Source organism: Pieris brassicae, chromosome 4, assembly GCF_905147105.1.
Source record: "Pieris brassicae chromosome 4, ilPieBrab1.1, whole genome shotgun sequence".
Taxonomy (NCBI): Eukaryota; Metazoa; Arthropoda; class Insecta; order Lepidoptera; family Pieridae; genus Pieris; species Pieris brassicae.
Window position 1 is genome coordinate 22,541,206 of NC_059668.1, and position 19,562 is coordinate 22,560,767.

The window sequence follows — 19,562 nt, forward strand, 5'->3', positions numbered from 1 at the left end:
TTTTACTAATTCTGACTATTTTGTTTTTGTACAATCTACAATATTCAAGTTTCTTAACACAAGATGTGTTGCTGGTTTTATAAAATTAAAGAACGGAACAATAGACTAATCCTCTAATAATTAATAATTTAATTCATATATTACCTATTGAATTAAAATTAAGTTTGTTTTGTGTTATTTTTATAACAAACTTAGCAAACCAAATTCAATTTAAACCAAACGGGGCAAACGGGCAGGAGGCTCATCTGATGTTAAGTGATACCGAAGCCCATGGACACTCTCAATGCCAGAGGGCTCGCGAGTGAGTTGCCGGCCTTTTAATTGTAATTCAAAGGTCAGAGTTATTATGTATGTAAAACTATTTACTCTGTTAATACCTAAGATAATTAATCGGTAAATTATAAGGTTCATAAAATCTACCAAGATTGAAGACATAATCATAACTCTTTATGTCAGTTATTGCTTTGATTATAACTCATAATTGTCAAACAACCCTGTCATTGAACTTTAACATTGAGAACCTTTCCGAGCATGGCACTGACCGGACTATACTTGGTTATTACATATAGCTAATCACATCATTATAAAATTGACATGATATAAGAAAGACTACCTTCGTAAAGTACTGAAAATAAGTTTTGTATATGAAAGTCTAAAGCGTTGAACCTTGTTTTACAATTATAGATACAGAGTACTTCCTCATCAATAGCAGACGCTTTTTTGGCATAAAATAATTCTTGTTAACTGTAAATAATCAAGGCTATATATGTATTTATTGATAAAAGCTTGCCAATGCTCGGCACACTGATACATTGGTAAAAGAATTACAATATACAATTTTTAACGTTTAAAACACTTATAGGCAATATATGACATACACGAAGAGATAATACAAATATTAAACTAAACTACTACAAAAACTAAACGAAAATCGATTTTAAAGTGTGAGGGGTGCAACTATGGAAGTCCTAGCTAGCTCTTTAATCAGAATGGTCAATCTGCACATCGGTGAGGTTTGACCAAAACGCGTTCTTCGGATAGTAGGGACAAATGGAATGATCAACCACGATTCTCCAATGACAACATCTTAAAGTGCGCTAGCCTAGTTTCGTTTATAGTTCAAACAGTAATTGCCGTGGTAAGAAAAGTATGAATTTGTATCGTCATACCATTCTTGATTCTTTTTTATTGATAGATCAATAAAAAAAGAGAATTATTTTATTCATGCTGCTTACGTAAAACAACAAATAAACAAACAAAAGCAAACAGACGCATAACGTTAAAGTGATGTATTGGAGCTCTTCAAGTGTCAGTGCTTACTACGCAGATCTTAACGAAGCAAACATACTATGCTTATGTATACACTTAATTTGTTGCGTAAATATGTTAGACGATATTTGATAAAATTTAACTGATGTATTTTTTTTACTTACAGCGTCGAATCGTTGAATAAAATTAAAAACTCATTACAATACAGAAGAACATTCGTCAATACCATTTTTTAAAGAAGATTTATAATACCATTTTTTAAAGAAGATTTATATTATGTAAACCAGTTATTATTAGTAAGGAAAATGAGACCTCCCAGCGTCGTTGTTTAAAAAAGAGATTATCGCTAGTATCATAATCAAAGGACTTATTTAATCATTCAGAAAAAAAACAGAAACAGAAGATATTTATTTGTACTTGAACTAAACCCGTTTTGTATTAAATGTTGTCGACGAAAATCATAAATTTAATATATTTTCAAGGTTTTGACCCGCGACTATTTAGATTCCTGACTTGACATTGCGATCGGAGATCCCGGAATATTCATTTATAAGTTATAAATAAAAAAAATTACAGTAATACGAGACGTGAGACTTTTTTTATAGAGCAGGGGCAAACGGGCCTGTTGTTAAGTGATACCGACGCCAGTGGACACTCACGATGCCAGTGGGCTCGCGATGTGTCTGCTCTTCTTTTGGGAGGGAAATCCAATAGGTCACTTACTTTGTATAGAAATAAAATAGAAAATGCTGTTTAAAAATGTAGATTATAACGTAAAAAAAGAGTAAATTCATATTTATTAATAATCTCCATTGATTATGCTGCGTTCGTATCCGGTTCAACTGGTTTTTCACCGTAACCCATTGGGTTATTATTACATTCCATAAATTATGTAGAAAATTTTTAACTTTACAAAAGCAGCTCGATATGATGTTTCGATTCTTGAAGGACAATTTACGCAGCATTTGAATATGATTAAGACCAAGTGGCTTTAGCGAGTGTTTCTCATCACTTCGGTCGTAGATTCGGTCACCGGCTATGCACCAATGGATTATGTGCGCATTTAACATTCGCTCGAATGGTGAGGGCAGACGAACAGAGGCAGAAGAACGTCGTCGGCGTGTGTCAGGTACAGACTGCTTGCCTATTATATTGACAAATGACCATGAAACAGTTACTGATAATGGATTCTCCGACCCAAAAAGTTTGTAGCGCCTCTGATTTATGTTATTTATGTAATAATATTGTTAACTTAATGTACTTATTTATATATGTGATTAACTTTGTATAGAAAGTAGTATAAGTTAAAAGTTTATCTGTAATATTTTGTTCCTTAATTAACAATTAGGTTTATTGTATAAGAGGAATTATAACAAAGCCATTATATATTATGTATAAAGAATACCAGTGTTTATATTGTATATTTTTATAATATTTTTAAGCAGCATTCTCTTCTGTCGTCCAATGTGTTATTATGTACAGATGTACAAATTTACAGGATGGCCAAAAAGTCGTGGATGATACGCAACTAGGGACTGTAAAAAATTGTTCGATGGGAGGTCCTTAAACTCGACCCCTGCAGAGTTATCATTTATTTTGCGTTTTTCATAAAATTTCCTTTTTCTACTAGTTCTTATTAAAATTCTTAAAAACTACACCCTGTATATTTTTCACAATATCCACTAGATTGGAACTGATGAGTCCTTGCGTTAGACATGCTATTAATGGTTGTTTATTGGGTGTATTGAAGATAATATTAAGTTTTACGAAATGAAAATTTCTCAAATTATAACTTCTTGTTTACTTCGGACCACACTGTTAAAAAAATACTCTAGCGAAAAGTTGCCCTGTTTTACAAGTTTTGGCGCATTTAATATGGGTTCTTAAAAGGTATTAGACATGGCCACTCTGTGTAATATATAAAAAACCTCGGTTTCATTTATAATACTTAATTGTTGTTTTGTTTCAAGAATTGGAAAATCCAGTTCTGTGTTTTATTCACAAATTTTCCATCTCCCATCGAGCTTACGCGCGAACGTGTTGTTTTGTATGATTAAATGATATCAAGGCCAAGAAATAAATATCAATTTTATATTAATAAACATGGCCGAGGTGTGTGTTTTTTTTTGTTAGTAAATACCCACTCCATTTCGGTTTGTTGTATAAAGTCAATTCTGAGATTTTTCAAGAAAATATAAAGACGAAATATTCAGCGGTTAAGTTATGTAAACGTATAATACTGTCTTCTGGTGACAATGCTGATAGGGTTGATGTGGTAGTTAAATTACGTTGTTAATTAATACAGAAAAATCCGTTCCGAAACGCTATTTGGCCTTAAAGTTTTGGTTAAAAGATCTGCTTTTGATAAACTGATGACTAGTCTTACCAGAAGGTTTAACTTTATGACTGCCCAAAGTTACACTTAAAAAATTAAGAAACACAAAGGAAAATATACGTCAATGGAAACCTGTTTATCCGCATTGTTTTAATTTTATTAGTCGACAAAAATCTATACTTGAAATGAAGGTTGGTCGTGGATATAATTGGAAAATTAATTAGACAAAAAGTTTCATTTACATGTTGGTGTGTTTTGGATGTAAGTTTTAACGTATTTTAACATATAAATATTAAGTTATTCATTTTGTTTTGGCCTTAACTGTACCGTAAACGAACTTAGAACTTGCAAAGCTATCGATTTGATAAATTACATTAAATCAAGGTTTTATCTAAAAAAATAAAATACCGCGTGTGCGAGTGATTATCAAGTGTTAAATTTTATGTGAAATGATAAACGAAAATTAAATTGTAGTAAATTAGGAATTATTTTTATATACCGTTAATTTTAATAATAATTATACAAAAATCAAAAAATACCAGACACTTTAAAATCTTTGTAACATTTTGAGTTTCTGAATGTGTTTATTTATAGTTATATGTTTAAATATCATTAAATTCGTAAATAATATTAATTATTTGTGTGAAGGCAATCAATTTGGTTTTGAGATAGGTAGAAGTTTTAGCATTAAACAGGTTGGAATATAAGAGATATTTAAACTATAAAAAATGGCTAGTTATAAAATATAAGATTTGTAAACAGATTGCCGCTTATTGCGTTGTATACAGAGGAAATGCGAAATTAAAATTTTAAGAGTGCGGATTAAATCGCCATTTTAATCCAATCAAAAATCAAATGTTTCGTCTTTATTATTTCGTATTTATTGGTTTAAGCACCAGTTACATTACATTGTGACGTTGGAATAATCACATTATTCAGATTTTCCTTGATAAACTGGTTTTATGTTATCATTATTGAATCAAGAACATAGTTAAATTATAAATGCATTGCATTCTACCAGTAAACACACAAAATTGTATGTCGTGTACATAGATTTTTTAATCGATCTAGCGGGATTTTCTTGGATACGGTGGAGCTTTCAAACCCTACATTACTATACGTACTGAACTTTCCTGATTGATATCCTTAAGAGATTTAGGGTTTGTTGCCTTAAGCCTCTCGGGTTATAATTGCATATATTTTGTCAGAATATGTATATTTCCTACTTTGTAGTTGTTGTTCTTTGGAGTGACAAGGCAGTTACTTAATTAATTCGTACGTCTAATTATTATGCAACACTGCAATTTAAGTACTACAAATCGATATAAAAACTAATTTAATAATACCTATTATACTATTTTATCCTAGTGTTACTCTTAACGGTTAAACACATTTAAATCCAATTGAATTTTACTTAATTACCTTTATTATTATTAAACAAATTATAGGAAAGATTATTTAAAAAAGTGTGTTTATGAATAGTATGTCTAAATCAATGACGTATTTACAATACAATGTAACTAGTCTGGCCATAAGTTCTGTTACAAATGAAAATGATTTTTTTTAAACTTTTTAAATATTTTGAATTCGGAACACGTATATATTATTTTAAAAACTACTACTCGTACTATCAATAGATAAACAACACTTGGTCTGTCGTGGACTAGAAAACATTGGGGCGGCCGGGTGCTGTTACCTACTTACAAAGGCTATTAAAGCCAGAATTACCAAAATCAAGATACAGTCTTATATCATGTCTCCTCTCAGCAACACCCTTTTTAAAAATATACCTTGGACTTTCAAGCATGCTTCTGCACCTGGTTACAAGGCACAAACTTTTTTGACTGGCTTGGAAATCAACGTTTTGGACTTTATAAGAGCTGAAGACCGGCCCTCGTCTAGCTCAGAGGACATTGAGTTTCGTAAAGAGTCTTTGGAGCAAGCAGTGGCGAAATTTCCCTTGGAAACAGTGCGTAAATCTATAGCTTCAGGGCCAAACATACTAAAGGCCTGTATGAAAGTCAAAGGTGGCCATTTCAAATAGGATATTGTTTTATTTATTGCTGAGACTTAAATAAATATGTAGGTATCAATTTTAATAATATTACATTACTTCATTAAAAAATGTAATGCAATGTATTTTCATTTGTAAAAGTATTTATGGCTGGACTAGGTATAAAGAGTTGAAACTTAACTTATAACACGGATAGATAATTGTTATATTCTTGTTTAAATTAAACATACACTTTGCTTTCATCCATTAAAATGATAATGATTCAAAAACTTATCTTTGCCCTGAATTTAAGAGTGGACGGCATTCTCCATTTTTTGTGGTCTGTTTATTGCAAAATCGGATGAATCTTTTCCATTAATAGTAATCACTTGTAAAATATCATTTCTTTACATATCCCATAATTAGTGTGAGTTAGAAAGATTTGCATTGTGCAGCCTTTTTTAGAGTTCGTACAAATTCATCTCTTTAGAAGGAGATAGTCATGGTTCACCAGTTTCGTTATGTGGTGTGCGAACAGGAACAAACCCCTCCGTTGTTCCTGCTGACTAGACATGTTTCAGTTATTGGAAATAGTCCCTAGCACTTTTTCTGGCGTCGGGACGTGACGACCCCAGCGCAATCAGTCAATCCCTTCCTAGTGGGAGTGCCATGCTGTTGCCTCCTGGCTTCAGCCAAACGGGCAGGCACGCCCGGGGCAGTACCACTGTCATTCAGAAAACCGGCGTAAAGTGATACAAAAAATTCGCCTTCTTGTACTCGCGTTTCGTGCGGTGAGAAAGATTCCCGGAGCCCATCCCCCCCCCCCCCCTCTACAAGAAATATGAAGGTGCAGAAGAAACAGAATCTACCCCAGGGGGGTACCACACGCGCTTGCGGTGGAGAATCCCCCCCTGGGCGTCCTCCACCGGGTGCTGAGTGTCCCGGTGGTGGACGCACAGGCTGCCCTTCGTATTCTGGGGGGGGGGGGGGGGCAATTCTGCGCTCTTAAAAAAAATTATCGGTCTCGGGGCAAACGGAGCAATCCAACAAAGGCACCCCCATCCACACTCGCCGTGGACTTCACAAATATTAGGGGGCTCAACTCCAACATCCACGCTGTCCACTAACATTTAGAGACTGCGAAACCGGCCTTGCTCTTTCTTACCGAGACTCAGATTTCCTCCCCGGCTGATACTTCTTACCTCCTCCTTGTACCCCGGTACAAATTGGAACATTCATTTGTGCCGCGGGCTGGAGTTTGCGCGTACGTCCGAGAGGATATCTGTTCTCGTCGCCTCGGGACGCTCGAAGGAAGGGACCTAACCTCTGGCTGCGCGTAGACTGCGATGACCATCCGCGATTCTACGCATGCCTGTATAGGTCCCATAGCGGAAATACCGAAACTGACCGACTCATTGAGCACATCCAAATGGCTACAGATTCCCTGCTCGAAAGGATTCCTACCGCTGAAATTGTGATACTTGGCGATTTTAACGCCCACCATGCCGATTGGCTCGGCTCTGAAACCACCGATCACGCGGGAAGATCCTTTCACGACTTTGCTTTAGCCTACGACTTGACGCAAATGGTCCCTGCGATTACGCGAATACCAGATGTGGATGGTCATAAACCTTCTTTGTTGGACCTTCTGCTGACTTCACATCCGGAGACCTACCAAGTCTCTGTTGACCCGCCATTGGGTTCATCGGATCATTGCGTGGTACGGAGCATTGTGCCGCTCACGCGCCCTTTACGGCCTAGCTTATAAGTCAGCAGATTGAGACGGGATGCAGTCTTTTTTTGCGTCCTACCCATGGGGGCCCATTTGCTTTTCGTTGAGTACTCCGGATGCCGTCGCTGACTCTGTCGCTGATGTGGTCCTGTAGGGCATGGAACGTTTTATTCCATTCTCTGCGGTGCCGGTCGGTGGCAAGTCCCAGCCTTGGTTTAGGCGTTCGTGCAAAGAGGCTTTGCGCCGTAAGCGTGAATGCTTTAAAGCCTGGACAGAAGCGGCGACATCCTGTGATGCGGCTATCGGCGAACGTAAAAAAGCATACAATTCAGCCTCTAAGTCCTTCAAACGGGAAATCGCATAGGCAAAGTCAGAGCATATTGCCAGGTTTGGTGAGAAATTGGTCCACCTTCCTTCGGGAACTCGAGCCTTCTGGTCTCTTGCCAAAGCTGTCCAAGGGAATTTCTGTCAGCCCTCTATTCCACAACTGCATAGGGAGGATGACTCACTGGCCCATACTGCAAAAGAGAAGGCCGATCTTCTAGGCTGTCTCTTTGCGTCGAACTCAACTTTGGATGATCAGGGGAAGGAACCACCGACATTATTGCGGTGTGATACTACGATGCCTGAAGTTACATTCCGGCAACGTGCTATCCGTAAACATTTATTTTCCCTGGACATCCATAAGTCGAGCGGGCCTGATGGCATCCCCCCAATTGTGCCGCGTGCTACTGCGTACAACACTGTTCCGAAGTGCTGGAAGACAGCTTTGATACATCCGATCCCTAAAAAAGGCGATCGCTCTGATCCGTCCAACTATCGCCCAATCGCAATAAGCTCCTTGTTCTCCAAAATAATGGAAACCATTAACGGCCAGCTCTTGAGGTATCTAGAGGGCAGCCAGCTGATTAGCGATTCTCAGTACGGCTTTCGTCGTGGTCGTTCAGCTGGTGACCTCCTTGTATACCTTACACATAGGTGGGCAGAGGCAATTGAGTCCAAGGGGGAGGCGCTGGCGGTAAGTTTGGACATAGCGAAAGCCTTCGATCGGGTGTGGCATAGAGCACTGCTCTCGAAGCTTCCAGCCTTTGGGCTCCCCGAGAAATTATGCAACTGGAATTCCAGCTTTCTCGCTGATCGGAGCATTAAGGTCGTCATCGACGGAGCATGCTCCGACCTTAAACCCGTCAATGCTGGTGTCCCACAAGGCTGTGTCCTATCCCCGACCCTCTGCATATTAATGATATGTTGCAACTTAGCAACCTTCATTGATATGCGGACGACAGCACTGGGGATACTTTTTACACGGGCAGGGCAGGTATTTCTCGGGCTGTTGTTGATGAGTGCCGGAACAAACTTGTGTCTGAAGTCGAAACTCTTTTACGTGGAGTCTCGGACTGGGGTAGACTAAATCTAGTCCAATTTAACCCCAAGAAGACACAAGTCTGCGCGTTTTCCGCTAAAAAAACTCCCTTTGTCGCTACTCCCCTCTTTGAAGGCACTTTCCTTAAAGCCTCAGCTAACATCGGAATATTGGGCGTTGACATATCGAATAACGTCCAGTTTCGCAGTCATTTGGAAGGGAAGGCTAAATTTGCCTCCAAAAAGCTTGGTGTGCTCAGCAAGGCGAGACGGTACTTCACTCCGGGCCACCGCTTGCAACTCTATAAAGCGCAAATACGGCCCCACATGGAATACTGTTCTCACCTCTGGGCGGGAGCTCCCCAGTACCAGCTCCTTCCACTAGACCGTATTCAACGAAGAGCGGTTCGAATCGTCGACGACCAATCACTTTCCGTGCGGCTTGATCCCTTGGCGTTGCGTAGAGATGTTGGGCATCTTCTACCGCATTTACCATGGGGAGTGTTCAGAAGAGTTGTTCGGTCTAATACCCGCAGCTGAGTTTCATTATGGGACGTCAAGGCAAAATACAAAATACCATCCGTATCACCTCGACGTCCGTCGTTCCACAACTGAGCGTTTTCTAAGGCAGTTTTTGCCGCGCACCACCACTATGTGGAAACCAGCTGCCCAGTGAAGTATTTCCGAACCAATTCGACTTAGGGTCCTTCAAGAAAAGAGCGTACCAATTCTTGAAAGGCCGGCAACGCACTTGCGAGCCTTCTGGCAATGTTAGTGTCCATGGGCGGCGGTATCGCTTCACATCAGGTGAGCCTCTTGCCCGTTTGCCTGCTATTACATAAAAAAAATCTAATACTTGATTTAGAAGCGCGCACTGATTTGCAAGTTACAACATTTAAATGGGCGTGATACATTTTTGAAGAAATAGGCTAAAATGGAAACATCTAACCGAAACGGAGTTTAACAGATGTTGTTCTCGTCTGCTGACGCACTTCTACCTGTCTGCACATTGAAATCAGGTTCTCGAATACATAAATATATCGAATAAATACGTATAAAAACCGATGCACTATATTTTTTATGGGTAAATGAAAGCCTTCTTGCCCCATGCTGAATATTAGCGGATATTATAAGTAGCCTGGTTAATGTGTAAATTATGATTATTTTCGTATAAAATAAATATTTTTGCTGATTATCTGATCTGTCCTTGCATTGCAGAGAATCCAGGCATAACAACGTCATTATTTACTCCAACGACGATTTAATAACAACAATTATATTTCCTTATTCTGTTCAAAAAACCCCGCGATCCATTACTATCGCAAAAAAATAAGGATTTTAAGTGTTATGACCAGATCAACACAACCGGAGTTTCCTCTTTCCATTTTACTACTCAACAATGTATACACTTTTAATCTTAACAACTTTTTACACGAAAAGTAGTAAAGGGATGATATTATTGTAGCGACTCTCCACTAGATAACCTATTAAGTGTACAGTATTTGTATATTCAATATTATTCAACAATGTGGAACTTAGAATCAACGTCGATTGTTTAACAATTCCCGACTCGAGGAACTTGTACCGTCTAACGTTTCCGAGAAATCCACAATTCGTTTATTTTAAAAAAGGTTATAACAAGATGTTTGCTCTACGAACAAACTTATAATAATATTTGCGTAAAAAATATCTTTTTGAAAGGAGGTAAAAATAAAACTATATAGTTTTTGTAGTTTTTCCAGCGTCGCTCAATGAGTCCCCAGACATTGGAGACCAGAAACACCTTGTCAACAAACACCCACAATTAATATTTAAAAAACCACTTTATACTTGCACTGTATGTATACACTGTGTTACAGTTGACTGGACCATTAGTATTATTTAACAATATTCTTTATTTCCTTACGGAAGCCACAAAGTATATTTCATAAATACTTATCTACAAGCTGCTAAAGTAGTCGGTACACCTTCTCGTAATTTCAAATGACATCAAAGTAAATATTTTATTTAATATGTTTGGTTAAAAACTGCGTCATTCTGACATCTTACAATAATGTGTTTATCGATTATAGCTCTTACTCGTTCGAATGTTTATTAACTTAAAAGTCATTCGTACGAATCAAAGGTTGTATACGAAATTTTATTTTTAATTATAAACCATGAGTACCTTAAACTTGCCGGTACAGTAGCTTTCAATGATGCAAAAGTCGTTCGCCTGGTGGTGGATTTGGGGACATACTACGGAGGATACCTACACATGCCAAGGGGTTTGTTATCTACAGTATTTCAGAAGTATCTATATATACGTTCGATCATTGAAAAAGATGAGTTCATTAAAGCCTTTAACAACGAATTATTTTGAAGAACAATGTACGTGTAGCAAAGTCAATGCGAAGATTTACTGGTGTTGGTTGGTGGACCAGACTGTGTTGGTTTTTGCCATTGCATATGTTGTTTAAAAACTAGCCAATGAATAGGGACATATGTCAAGTTCCAGATCCTCGAATAGAACATAAGGCGTCAAACCCCTGAAAGAGCCTTCTGAGGTCCACGCACAACGTCTATCTTTGGATCTAACATGCCGGATTCCTCGCGATGTATCTCTCCACAGTACTAGCGTAATTTGTGAACATATATGGAAAATCTTGCTCATTTATATTTCATGAAAAGATAAAAAAGATGACGTAGTTTTGACTACAGTATAGTTATATTTTATATTAATATCAAGGTTAGACATAGAAAAATATAGCCAAGAGTTGATTCTGAAAAAAAATTTAATTACATAAATAATATTTATTTTCAAAAAAGTTATATATATAATAGCCAGTCGAATTCCAAGCTTTTAGCTCTAAATAGAGCATTCATTTTTTGAGAATCAGTTATCGTCTTTAAGGAGGATGTAAAGTTTTTATAATTACCGTGTTTTTTCCATATCTCACTCATAAATAACATAATTTTCAAGTCAAATAGTAAAGTTTAGTTGCGAGTTTTTTGGAACAATTTAATAAGTTTACACACATTACATAATAACAATAAAAAATATTCATTGTAAGTATTACATTTTTTACTTAGAGAATCATAATTATATTTTTTTAAATGTTAAACCTTGATGAAAAGATAAAGCTATTTTGGAATGTATACCTTGTAAGCCAAGGTTATTGAAAAGTTTTGATAAATAGGAAGATATTGTATATGATATTATCAAACTCATTTTCCGTAGAATAATTATAAAAATGTATCGAACATTAAACTATGTATTAAAAGTAATTAATGTAAATTGATATGGAAATATGAATTCCTCTATGTACATTGACTCTTTAAACGTTTAGTAATTATAAATTGCAATTAAATAATGATCCTCACTTATCTTAGTTATTGTCTGCTATGTTATGTAGACTGAGAATAAATATTCAAAATTTACACATTAAATTTAATATTTAAAGCGTTGAGGTATGCTTCGGGTTTAGTGACCACAATACAAACTTATGTATATAGACACAAAATTTATGCATTTATCAATAATACAGAATAAATATCTACTACATTACCGATGGATCAAGCTCACTTTATATACACACTTAACACATATTTGCTATCAAAGATTGTCCAATTCGTCTCCGCTAATCATTGTTAGTAACTTCGTAGATGTTTTCGTAGGTGGTGCTACGATGTTTCTTTCGTAAACCACTACGTCTGGACTGTGACCACTGATCGAGTAGAATTTTGTGTTTAGATTTTGTATAATATCACTTGCCCAATCGACCTTGACATATTGCATAAATTTATAATTGTACAATATTAACATTCCAGTACACATAAGAATATTGTAATTAAAGTTTTGATGAAAAAAATACTATGATGTAGGTGTACGTAATTAGCAATTTTATTAATTATCCTTAAATATTATTCGTACGATTTCTTCCCGGTAGATGCTTTTTAAGTATCGTTTAAATGTTAATACTTAAGTATTATTGACGTGGAAATTTAATAATTAAATTAATTAAAAACATATTATAATAAGAGTACAACAAAAACGAGCTCTATTTTGCTCCATAATATTGACATGCCTGGGTGATATATGGCGTTTGTATTTAGAGAAATAGGTGCGTGTAAATTGCCTAAACATAATACTGAATACTAATTTCGCTTCACCTTGTTAACTCAAGTGCGAACTTGAGGATCAGGGTCTGACATCTTCAAAGTGTGCGCACATGTTTGTATATTTACAAAAAGCAAGTTATTCCGAGGTTCTGGCGTAATTTAAATAAAATATTCTTGACAATTATTATGGTAATTAATGGGTCTATCCACGTTTAAGAAATGGAGTGGATTTTTAGGAAAACTAATCAGCATTTGTATCTTTTAATGAAAATGCGTAATGTACCGAAACCTAGTAACGTGGAAAGCCAAATACAAAAGAATACATATTTGTATGGAAAATTGTATCGACAACATCTAACATTTGACAACATTTAACACACTATATCCGCACCGTATCACGCGGCTGTGAAACAAGTCATATGTTTGTCTTAAGTTCTATGTGGGAAGTTAACAGTTTGTACGTCAAAATGTTGTGAGGAAACCGGCATATCTTACATCCAAAGTCCATTCAAACTTTGAAAAACACCTATAAACAAATTCTAATCTATTTATAATTTGTAAGTTTGATAATTTACCATTTGATACAAGTTTACAAAAATAATTTTGATACTATATTAACAAGATTAGATAGGTCACATGGATCATTAATTAAGAATTATTTTTGCTGCGAGAATGGTAGCGGGATTTAGGTAGTACTATCAGTAAAACAGTTTTTTCTTTAAAGTATGCCAATAAAATGCACAATAATGGTGAAAATATGTCATGACATTTTTTATGAAGGCAATACCGGTTTGTTTCTTGAATAAAAACCTAACACGCGCCTGCGAATATTGCATATTAATTAACGTTATATCCAATGATTATTGAACCATTTAAATATTTTAACTTATAAGTGATAAAAATTTATTTATTTTGACTCGCTTTTCCGTATATTACAAACACCATATTTTTTATAGCTTGCATTTGTTATGCGTATTAAGAAATAACAATATTTTATTTTGTATGGGTTACGTCATGTGGCTGTTCAAAATGTTAAATTACATTCACTGGACTATTTTTTTTTAGTTCGGACACATTTATTTATTGCTATCTTTGCTAAAATATGTGACAATTATGTTACAAAATACAATAAAAATATATAAAAAATAAAAATTACTAGTCACTTAAGAATGCTTTTACTTTAGCATATAGCTTCGATATAGAATTTTAATAAAACTGAAATCAACGACTCTGAGCGTGGTTGTAAGCTTATTTATAGTAAATACACTTCGTACAGACCATAGTCTACAAGTATATCTGGTTGCAAGACCTATTGTGCTTATGAAAACATTATGTCGAAAGTATTTTAATTACGTTCCCGCTAAAAATAACTACATCACAAACAAAACATAATATAATGAGTTTATAGAATGTTTCCATAGTAAGAAAATTATTTTTATTTTGTTGCGTAATTCATTTTAATTTCATTCGTTTGTGATGAAACGAGACTCCATATGTATTTGTAACTATGCTCCACATTTTATATTTTGAAGTTCATTACCTCATAATATCGTAATTTGTAATGATAGACCTACTTTCGCGCAATTATTTTTATTACCTACAATAGTATGTACTATATTATACTAGTATATAGTATATAAAAAAATGAATACGTAATAGTATTTGCTAATATTCAATCGTGTTTCCGAATTCCGTCCTTACCTATCAACAAATAGCACTATAATATCATTAATATCTCACAAGCACGGAATAGATTCTGTACAAATGAACATTATGGCGGCCAATTAGTAAACGTTATTTTTTATGATATTAATTTTCGTATAAGAATATTTTTCTTGTTTTTATCATAGTTGTGTGCAACGAGTAGCAAGATAAATTAAGACCCTGAAGTATTTAAATAAGTTGCAATCACTTCTCGAATCGTTGTACATTGAATATTTTTGTATACTTATTTTTAAGGCGCCTTGAGTTCCTGCTTTGTAAAGATTTTGGTAGGATTTGTTTAGTTTTAATTCATGATTACTTAATTCCAATTAAAGCAGTACATACACTACTCATTAATTATGAAAAAGTTTAAAGGTGTTCCATTTTAATTGCAAGATTTTTTATAATTTGCATAAAATTGGTTTAATTTATTATCTATTGGAATGGTACGAAACGTTAACTAAAAATGTCATATTCATTAATTTCAACTTACAATTTATTTTATACACGTGTAAGTATACTAAATAATCATTTAAACTCGTAAAGAATATCCAAAAGAAGAACAATCATCGAATACCTATAATAAACATAGAAATATTTGCCATTCATTCGCATTCTACCACCTGATCAAAGGTCGCCAGCAGCAACGTTATGGTTCATGAGTGTTTATCAATCCTCTTATAATGTAGTGTCTCTTGTGTTCTTTAATGTTAAGGCAAATAATGAAGGCAAACACACAACTCACGTACTTATATTAAGGGGCTCCTAGATGGGACATTCTTCACCAAAATGTATAGCTGCAAGTGTGTGGCAGGTAGCATCAGTCAAAATTTACGGCAATACTCGGCAATATTTTTAGTATGGGCGGGATATATTGCAAAATATTTTTTGTATGTCCAATGAATGTTTAGTGTCCCAGCCGTATGGCAGAAAAGATCGCTTTGCAATGGATTTGACTTTGCTTTTAAAACAATATCAGCTGCTGCAACGCGTATGAGTTCGCCCGCCATTGCAGCCATAGGTACTAGCCAACCGATGTATCTAGACCGTGTTAAGACAAAATAATGAGCCATTCACTGTTGCAGAAGTATTGCCGAGATAAAACCATATATTATTTTCGGACTATAGACGCCAATGATGTAGCTACATATTTTATTAAACGTGTAGTTTCAGTATTATTGTATAGATAATCTAGTAGCACAAGCGAGTCTGTTAACTCACTCTGTTTTGGTTCACCATATGAACAAGAGCTTTTTACGCACATAATTAAAGTTAAAATATTATGGTATTTCCATATTATGCAAATCTTAACTCGTACTCGAGTTAAGTTCGGTGGCGGTAGTTGGTATATTCAAATAAATGAAACACTTTGGTCGAAGCTAAGTGTCAACTGACTTTAATCGTTTAAAACAAAAGCTTATAAATGACATTGACAATGACAATTAGGGGTAATGGATTGCGTAAAAAACTTTAACTTTACTCTTTATGGGTATTTTTATAACTAAGTTACACATTTGTTACGAATAAAGGATATAAATGATGCAGACCTATTGTACATTCTCGGAGAATGTTATTTTACAATTTATAAATGAATGAAAACATAAAGGGCTAATTTATTACCACCAAAAGGGACGTTTTACAATTTATTGGCTACAAGTGTAAGTTTATTTGAGATTGTTAATATTATTTGAGTTTATTATTAACTAAAATAATACAACTAACTACTATATATAGTATTCGTGTTTTGTTATTTTCGCCCAATCTATAGTTTAAGTTTTGTAAAATTGTAGTCCGAAAACGCTGTATTATTATGGGAAATACTAATCCTACTGTGTTTATATACTTTAGTGAACAATTAATATTATACCAATTCGTACCAAAATTCTTAATCATCAGCTACGAATAGTAAATACAATGATAAAAAGAGTCTATACTCTTCTTAAAAATAAAATACTTTCGAAAGTTATACGTCAGTGACTTAAGCTTTGCCGTAATTATTAATAAGCGTATAGAAACATATTATTTTATTATACTTTATGTAAAAAACGGGAAGTTCTAAAGCGGTAAAGCTTAACAAAACGACTGGTTTAGAATAAATTACTCGACGTATCATTATTAACAGGTTTTACTGAGTATTAAATAATTAAATTTAATGTAATTAAATTTTTTATAGTTTTAGATACTATAGGGTTGACACTTATTGTATATTTATTTTAAATATTTTAAGCTAATATTTTAAGTCATTATATTTTCATTATTTTTAATAAATAATTATAAGTTATTTTGTTTATATTTACTGAGTGTTCTAAGTAGAGTTAAGTACATACAAACATACGTAATAACAATCTTTGAATCTGCTATATGTATTTATTTTATTTCTGGATCGGGAAGAAGGCGTCAATCGCAATAGGTCTTGACATCCGACATGCAAAGACCCATTTCTCTATGAATAAATTGGCGAATGTTTTAAATAAGATCTGAACGGCAACCCTTTACCAAGGATCACCGAAACGGACCTATCACGCGGTGGAAGATTCTTCAGATCTGGTTTCTGCGTTCAACTCATAAATTAACATTGGACGCGCGATTTAATATTTACATTATTTGGAATACTTATCGCGAGTTTACGAAGGTTTTATAGATTTATGTAAATTATATATATTTGGTTTATTATTATTCATCGTCTTTTTTTCTCTTCTATCTATCTTTCTATCTCTTGCCCGACCTATCTAACATCGACGACGTGTCATGGAAGATGACGGTTTTACACACGTAGGTCATTTGCTAAGAACCTTAAAGAGTTAAAATGTCACTGTTATCATGAATTATTATTCGTGTAAATTAATGATTTAGTTTCACTGCATAGCGTCACCTTCCCGTCGAGATAAATTGTAATTCTACACTCGCCAAATTTGTAAAATCGGTCCAACGGCTTAAAAGTTCAGTGACATACACGTAGCTACAGAAGAATGGTGTTTAAAGATATTCTTAGAAGAACATTTTATTCAGTAATATTATTAGAATATAACTAGCAGTATTATTACGATTTTAAATAAAAATTGTATTTATTTTAAATAATGTATGCTAATAAATGCTTTAGGGATAATATTAAAACAACTCATTATGAATCATAATCTGCACTTCATTCATTATAACAATGAGTAATTTATTATTTCTACTATTTGTCTCAATTAGATGATTATCGTTCATGTAAATGTTTGAATGCCGCATTTAAAAGACGGTCATGAAAGTTGAACGAACCTCCACATTTCTTATTCGTATGCAAATATGAGCAATATTTTAAATGAACAAGAAATGCCTTTAGAAAAGCTTTTGCATTTGAGTGCCAACATATATTTTCAAATCCAATATACTTACGTGCCTGGCAGTTTCTTTACACGTGATCCTATTATATTAGAGAGAGGTTATACAGAAAAAGGAGAGTACGCCTGAAACCTGGGAAGATGAAATAAAAGAAATAGCAGGCAAAGATTAGAAAATAGTAGTGAAGTTGTGTATGAATGATGATCCACCCGAAGTGGATGAATTCGGCGGCCTTCACTCTTTCGGAGTTCGTGTATTTCATATAATAATAACATAAACTAACTTTATAGATCTTGGGTACAGAAAATTTTATTTTAACTTATATATTTTAGATATACATCTTACTAATAAATTTAAGATAAGGCTGTTTATTGACATACTGACATTGACAACTTCACACGCGCGCGCAAAGGCCATTTTAGACTATCAAACTTTTCAAGTTTTAGTTGGTTTTAAACCACAAAGAACGGTTCGGTGGCCGTCGATTCACAATCTTATACTAGAATAATAAGTGCTGAGTACATACCTCGTTACAAAATCTTCTTACCAGGAAGAAAGGCACACAATATTATCAGCTGTAAGGATTAGGAGAAATTCTATTAGTTTGAGAACAAAGAGAGGTTAGACTGATGCTGATAATACCTGTACAAGGTAGTACACCTCACGATAGTTCTCAAAAACGCACTAAACACTTACTATTAAATTCTAAATAGTGGACGTAACTATTATCAATTATAATTAACAAAAAGTATATATCAAAATAATAATGAGTCTAACGTAACCCAAGTAAATCTCAACAATGTGACGATCGGCCGAGAAAAAATATTTGGGATCATCAAAAATTATTAAATTGAAATTATGTATTTCGAACAGAATGCTTCACGTTACAACATTTAAAAATATTCGTGCAACATTTATTCTAACGGTGCCAAGAGAAGGATTCCGTTATGATCATAGAGTTATAAAGAAAATATTTTTCGGAATAAAATACAGCGATTGATTAGTTTATTTCATTTTAAAAAACGCATAATTGTTATAATAACTATACCACTTACATTACGACAAATATATCTTTATGCGACAAAGTATACTTGTTTCAAATCGTTTTAAAAACCAATAACATGACTCCTATAGACAGTCAGGATTATTTTGTAATTAGGTTTGCACATTTTAGCACAAATGGGGTTCAGATAATTATCACCACTCATTGAGCAAGTAGGTCGTTTTAAAATTATTAACTCACAACTGAGTTTTCTATAATTATTAAAAATATTTTGTTTTCAAGTTCTTTTGCACACGCTAGCGGCCAATCTGAATGAGCATTAATTAAAACTAATACTGTTAATTGAATTTTCATGTTCGTAAATAATTAATTTTCATTCGAGCGAAAACACAGTGAATATGTATTTGTGCATTTGCTTCTTAGTTAAAGGGGGTTTAAAAGTTTATTTCTACGCAAGGTCAAGAAATAGTTCCTTGCAATTCAGTTAAGACCTATTCTAATAAAGAAAAATTGAGACGCATACTACATTTATTACTAGTTGAGACATGATAAAACCTATCCTTCTAGGCTAAGCGATAAATTCTTATTGGTAACCAATAAAATAATGGCAGCCATCGCCCAGAGATAATAATAATAAAAAAGCAATCGATTCTCTTTTGTTTTTTTAAAAATACAAGTCATTTGTTTGCGTCGTGTCGGAACTTGTTCTTAAAATTGGAAAATTTTCAGTTCTCTTGGC